We start from the raw sequence: 7,622 nt of genomic DNA, 5'->3' as shown, positions 1-7,622 counted from the left end.
AAATCTTAGAACACCTTCCCCCCACCCCTCCCTTCTTCCCAGGCTCAACTTCACTCCTGATTTCTCTACCTCCTCCCCTCCAGCAGCGCAGGGGGACGGGGAATGGGGGTTGCAGTCAGTCTGCAACACTGCAGTCTGCAGTCAGTCTGCATCACACATTGTCTCTGCTGCTCCTTCGACCCCAGGATGAGGACTCCTCACACTCTTCCCCTGCTCCAGCGTGGGGTCCCTCCCACGGGAGACAGTTCTCCATGAACTTCTCCAACGTGAGTCCTTCCCACGGGCTGCAGTTCTTCACGAACTGCTCCAGCGTGGGTCCCATCCATGGGGTGCAGTCCTTCAGGAACAGACTGCTCCAGCGTGGGTCCCCCACGGGGTCACAAGTCCTGTCAGCAAACCTGCTCCAGCGTGGGCTCCTCTCTCCATGGGTCCACAGGTCCTGCCAGGAGCCTGCTCCACCGTGGGCTTCCCACGGGGTCACAGCCTCCTTTGGGCATCCACCTGCTCTGGTGTGGGGTCCTGCATGGGCTGCAGGTGGATATCTGCTCCACCATTAACCCCCATGGGCTGCAGAGGGACAGCCTGCCTCACCATGGTCTTCACCACAGGCTGCAGGAGAATCTCTGCTCCGGTGCCTGGAGCACCTCCTCCCCCTCCTTCTTCTCTGACCTTGGTGTCTGCAGAGTTGTTCCTCTCACATATTCTCACTCCTCTCTCCGGCTGCAGTTGCTGTCATGCAGCAGCTTTTTCCCCTTCTTAACTATGTTATCCCAGAGGTGCTGCCACTGTCGCTGATGGGCTCGGCCTTGGCCAGAGGCAGGTCCATCTTGGAGTCAGCTGGCATTGGCTCTATTGGACATAGGGAAAGCTTCTAGCAGCTTCTCACAGAAGCCACCCCTGTAGCTCCCCCACTACCGAAACCTTGCCATGCAAACCCAATACACCAACATCACCTTTTCTTTTAAGGACAAAATCCTAGAGTCATATGAGCACGGCTGAGATGCTTTGCTGCCAGCAACCAGAATTTAGTGCAAATTTAGTGCAAATTTAGTGCAGTTTGGCAACCAGTGGAGCCGTTAAGAGAAAAAGACAGTTTTGTAGTTCTTAACACAGTGTTCACCATCTAAACGCCCCGTCTCGCAAATAGTAGTGTCATTTACAAGTTTGCAAGACACATCAAAAATGTTGCGGGGAGGGGATATCTCATGATTGATGAGGACTGAAATGCAGTCGTGGGGTAGTCAAAGCAAACTCCCATTGCTTCTGTTGGAGCCGCCCCTCTGCTGTGGCTGCAAGAAGGCTTCAGCTCTCAGATTGCTGAAGGCAGTATTATTCAAAAGTGCTGTAAGTGAAATATGAATGCAGACACTTAAAAGCTAAACAAAACACGTCCTCAGAGATGGGTATAATACTCTCTGAACTTTTATGACAAAACTGAAAGATAGAAAAATCAGAGAAACACATGGCTTACAAGGTCTAATTCCTCAGATAGAGCTCTGTGTCTTTATTCATATTTTAAGATATAGCAAATCCCACTGGCTATTAATTCCTTACATTGGGGAAGACATTTAGAGTTTTAAAAATACTGTAAGGCTGCTATTCTTTACTCACATGCATGAATTTCTAGTAGCAAGAAGTAGATGATGTGAGATGAAGACCTGTATTACTAAATACAGGAGAAATGGGTTTTTTTTCGTGGCCTGTATGGAAATTATCCCAAGTGATGGACATGACACATAAAATGTCTATTAAGCGACGATGAAAATTTTAACTAGAAGGAGACGTTTTACATGATTGCATCATTAATTTAGTGATTTGATCAGACAGGGCAGACGCTTTCAGACATGCTTAGTGTGTCAAATTTCTGTAGTTTGGTAAATGTCATGCATTGGATTATTTTCCAATAGGTGAAAAAGTAATACAACATATTAAGTATTTAGTGATTCATTGAAGTATTTAGTCATTCATTTGTACTATGTAATAACCAATATATGCAATTCAAGATAATGCATATGTATGTTAATAGATATAATAAATAATTTGTTTCCATTTACAGAACACTAAATCTGTATTTTAATGGTGCCTAGAAAGCAGAGAAAATTGAAATTATTGCTTTCATTCAATTGAAAAGCTGTGAATGTGACTAAAATCCCCATATTGATTATAGATCAATTTACCTTTGAAACTGAAAAACAGGAGTTATACTCCATGTCTTGTTCTTTATGAGGTTTTAAACTACATTACATTTTGTATTTTAACAGATGGCAGAATTTAATCCTCATCAGAGGGACAGGAATTATGTAGAAACTGGTAGTTGTCTCATGATGTGGAGACGATTCATGAAAAGTGTTGTGGTTTGGTTTTCTTTATTATAGCTAAACATATATCTGCTAAAAGGTTATAATCAAATTGTTTTTTTTACAGAATCTTTGTGTCTGTATGACAATGAAGAGACAGGTGCTTGCAGCCAAACCTCCAATCAAGCAACTATTTGTTTTCCAAAATTCATAGCACCGTTATCAAATCCATGACATGAAAGACATTGAATGTGATCTCCACCTGGGCTTATCTTTCCAGTTCTGTTCAAGAACTTTAATCAGCAGAGGAATTTGTTACTTTGAATATATTTTTACGTTTTTTCTTGAAGTCTAGAAAATGTTTATCTTCAGTAGGATCTAAATATTTTCTTCGCTTTTGAAATGCCTCTAGTCTGAAGAGTCTGCTCACAGCTGAAACAGAATTTGTAAGCAGGCTGGCTATCATGGTGTGACTCTGAAAACACCTCCTCACCTGATCCAGATTAATTTAGACTGTCACTGAATCCTCAGTCTGCTGAATCTTCCTGGAGTAACTTTTCTACATTATGAAAATTTAAAAAGATCTTCTGCTTTTGAGAATGAATTGACAAGTGAAAAAGTGATAACTCCACAGCATAGCCACAGATGTAAAGCAAAATATCTCCAAAACTTTAATTAGAGTAAAAGGACAGAGAATGCTGAGATTAATGGTAAACTAGATTTATGAGATCAAACATTTCAAAGTTAAAAAAGCCTAGAAGTTAAGGTTGACAGGCAAAGTTTACAGGATTTTGTTGTACATTTTGCATACTTTAAAATAGCAAAGAAAAATCATGTTTTAAGTTTAGCATGGAACAGGAGAAAGACAAGTCTGAGCAGAAACCTGCATGGGAGTTGTATATAAGAATTTGGTCATGTTCTTTTAAAGAGAATTGGAGCTCTTTACTGGGTTATTTTAATTATTCTTTTTTTATGTTGCAAATAATGCCATAACTCTAACAAAGCTATAGGAATGGCTAAAGCTATGCTTTGTTTATTTGTTTGTAGTTGGTAAGCATGTGTATTTGCTGCCCATGTTTGCTGAGCTGTATTTTTTGTATTGTTGAAGATATGTAAAAAATAGTCCCAATTTATTGCGTTAATGCATGACTAATATCAGCCAGTGTCACCAGCTACTGCACAATATCTTCTTTGTCCCTCTGCAAAATAGGGATGATAATACTGTTTACATTTACTTTGTCTCAATGCAGTATCGTGCTCCTTGATCATGTCCTACCAAGCAAGCACACTTAAGCATTGGAAGTCCTTGAGGAAGAGGGGAAAAAACAGGAAAAGAAAAATCAGGACAACTTGAAATCAAATTATGTTGGAGGGTGGGGGAACTTTAAACCTGTGGCAAACTAGTATCAGTTGGATCTTTTTGAAAGAAAAACATCGTGTGGCCAATATTTTCCCTTTGCTTTTATTGAAGATATTTATAGGTTTTAATAACTGCAAAGACTCACGCTCAGCATCTAATGTTACATGCTCTGTTGTGGTTATAATGCAGATAATGCCGTAAATACAGCATTATGATACCTGGGTGGAAACAGATTTTTGTGTGCTGCATCTCACTCAGGTGGTGCTTCCCTCCCACAGCCCTGGCTCTGGCCCTCTGTCACCTCCCTGCTCCCCGTGGGTCTTCCTGGGCTGCCTGGCAGCAGTTCGGAGCTGCTCAACAAGTGACAAAATCATATTTTTTCATTCTGCCTCTTGCTAGCCCAGCTACACGTTTTGGTGCCACCAAAGGCAGACAGACGTTTGAAGAAGAATGATGCAAATCAGGGATGGGATGAAAAGCTATGTCACATATACCCTCCTGACTCCCAGCTGCTGCAAGCTGGTATTTCAGGATATTCTTCTCCATCATTAGGCAGAGGCTATTGTGGAGATAACCCAGTTTGTGGTAAGGTTCAGCCGGGCCGGGGAAAGAGGGAGTGGGGAAAAAAGCATGGAAAAGGGACCAAGGAGTAATGGGCAAGGAGGGAAAGGTTAGAAGAAAATTGGAGATTGCAAGAAATAGGAGAAAACAGAAAATTAAGAGACTAAAAAGTAGGTTAAAGTGTCTGAGAAAAGGAGTTGGGAGGGAGGGAAGAGAAAGGAAAGGAAGTACTGAAGGTTAGTTTTAAAAGTTTGCTGACACTGTCAAAAAATATGTAGTATCAGGAATTCCCCAGAACTCCCCAACTCTACAAACAGGAGAAGACAGGCAATGGCTGAAAGAGCTGGTCTTATTTTAATTAAATGCTTATTTAAGTCTAACATATTTGAAAATTATAATTGATTTCCCCCAGCAATGCCCTTAACCAAGCCCCCTTCACAGAGATCTTTGAAAAGTAGTCAACTCATGAAAAATCCCAGTTGGCAACCCTTTTTCCCTGAAAAAGAAGTTTGCCGAAATCTTCAAAGGCCAGAATCTGTTTTCTCTTGGGTAAAGTTAACTCTGCAAGTTGAAGCCCTGCCAGGAAGCATGTTGTGCTCCAGCTAGCTGCAAGCGTGGCTGCTGCGTGCCCAGACTCACGAGCCAGAGTGGTTGACCTTCCTGCCCATCTGCCTCCCCAGCCATCGATACCTCAGCTCATGCGACCTGCCTGTGCTAATGGAGCCCATTTTCCTTAGTGGGCCAGGTGGCAAACTGCAGCCATTCAGCAGCTGTCTCATGAGCAGCTGATCTATATCTTTCCCATGGCCAGGATGGAGGGTTGAGGGTAGTACCAATGCAGCTATTCAGTGTAACCCATCCCTGCTCATGGACTGTTATGTGTCCAGCTGTGGCACTACAGAGCGCAGTCTATAAGCAGGGACATAATCCCACAGTAAGAACAAAATAAATGAGTTTGCATGGAGTTTCATTCTGCAAAAGGTAATCTGCTCCCACTGCCCTTCGGTGCCAGTGGAGATCCCCTGCACTAGCAGATGAAAGACAAGATGCAATAACCATACACCTGAGCAGACGGTTGTCATTCAGAGACCACAGACCTAAGGCCTGTTTTAAATGATCATTTCTTGGACAAGGCTTCTGCTGACTGCGATCAATTTTAATGTGTAAAAACAAATTTTTCAGAAGAAAGAATATCACATTCCTACTACTGTGCGATTAAAATCCACAGGGTTATTTAGGGAAAATCAAAATTCCTGTCCTTGCTCCAACAGGTGTAAAAATGTATGGAGTGACTAGTTGCCTAAAAGCTCAAACAGACAGCAAAACTTCTAAATATGGCTAATGTTGGGAAACCATGGACCTGATGTTTTGAAAATCAGGCTCTTTTAATGTGTTCTAGGTAGGATACTTTAATATTCACATCATATGGTCTTTGTAATTCTGATATTAAAACAGACACAGAATAAAGGTCAACAGAAAGAAAAACCCAATAATAATGAAGGAAAAATGCATATGTATTCATGTCTTTAGCAGATACACAATGGAGCTGGCTGGGCATGTTTAGAGGAAGCCATTTTTCAGACAGAAAAATCAGTTTGTGAAAGAAAGCTCTCAGCAATACTTCATATACAGTTTCAGTGTGGAAGAAATTTCTGGTTAGAGTACATGTACAACCAATTATCCACTGGCTACAGCCCCCACTGGGGAGGAGTCTTTGAAAGGCTCAAGTCCTTGCTATAGCTCATTTCGTCAAGGGACCTGAACCTCCAGCTCCGAGAGGAGTGCCCAGACTCCTGGGCTGCAGGGGGAAGCACTTTGAGGGGGACATTCAGCACGGGACAGTACCTTCCTCCAGCTCCTCTGCCTTGCGCTCCCTTCTCGCCCCCAGCCCAACCCAAACAACGGCTGGTGATTGTGGCACTTTCCTGGGATGTGTGTGGGAATCTAAAACAGGATGTCTCCCATGCTGTTGGCAGCTGCTGAAGAACTGGAAGAGCCCCCTGCCCCCCAGCAAGCCTCTCAGTTAGGAGCAGCCTCTCTCTGTATCACTCTTGGTGGTTGTTAACAGTCGAGGGGTTCATAAGAGGAAATTGAGTTTTCCATTTCTGAAGAAAAATCGAATGACTTACTTTTGAGTCTGAGACCTAGGCAGACACAAATAAACCAAGTATAATTTTGTGATATCAATTTAATTGAATATTTCTTTCAAACTATATGACCACCTGGATGCAGTCACAACAATAACAACAGCAAATCAATGTTTGTGAGGAAATGCAGTTAAGTATTGAGACCTAATAATATGCTCCCTTGGAAGCAGCTGTAAAATTCTTTGTTTCCCTTTGCAAACAGAGTGTTAAGAATGTCAAGAACCAACAAGTGTCTAATATTATTCTTCCCCAGATGAAATGAAAAGATATTGATTTCTATGAAATAGATTTCCTAATATGTAAACACATTATTCTAAGGCTTAGAAGAATCATATACTTTTATTTCTGCTCTCTTCTGAGAACACTTGAAATATTTTATCAAAAGAATAAAATAAAACGTTGTATGTGTTTCCTGAAAAAAGCCACCCAATATATAAAGCACCTTTTCACATAGTGGACATATATGTTACTAACTTTACCTTATATTTATTTGAATAAAAGGCACCTCTGAATACTAAAAGACATGGATCTGCAAGATTATTTCAGTGTGTTTACATCATGTCATGAGGTTGGATTTCAGAAGAGAATTTCCTTCTTACCTCTTGCAAAGACCACTCGTGCTACCTATTTAAAATGGTGATTCCACTGCTTTACACCAGCAAAAATGACCACAGAAGAGATAAGGGATAGGGATGAATTAGGTTCAAAGCACCTCCTTTTGATGGAGTGGTTTTGCAACTGACACTTAGGGGTTTCTCATTAGGTTAATCATTCCTTTCATTTAGTTGAAAAGGAAAACCCTTACAAAGATTTTAGAATTTTATTAGCGGTCTGTTAGACATCTATGAGGTCGTTCATCCCAGTTAATGGGACAAGAAGCAGAAATGCCCCAAATACCACAGAAGAAGGATGATACTGGTATGTTTCCAGCCTTGCTGGGTGGAGAAACTGTCAAAACCCTAGATAACATTCTGAAATATTTTTCCAGTGCAATCAGCCATTTGAGCCCTTAGACTCCTTTTTAGAGTCATTTGTCCATTATAAGCATACCAGGAAATCTATGACTTTATCAAGTTATTTCTATACACACAGACTGAGAGAAACTTTTCAGATTTAAGCATTTTAGATTTTAGAAGTATCCTTTACTCCTCTGTTTTTTCTTCTATCTTTTCCTCAGAATGGACTGCCATCATTCAGATTTAATTGAGGCACAGGCTGTTCTAAATCATCAGCTGAAGTACCCTTCTTCAAAAGGCT

The sequence above is a fragment of the Ciconia boyciana genome, chromosome 2 (assembly GCF_034638445.1).
Source record: "Ciconia boyciana chromosome 2, ASM3463844v1, whole genome shotgun sequence".
Lineage (NCBI taxonomy): Eukaryota > Metazoa > Chordata > Aves > Ciconiiformes > Ciconiidae > Ciconia > Ciconia boyciana.
The sequence above is the reverse complement of the archived record's forward strand: the minus strand, read 5'-3'. Positions refer to the sequence as shown.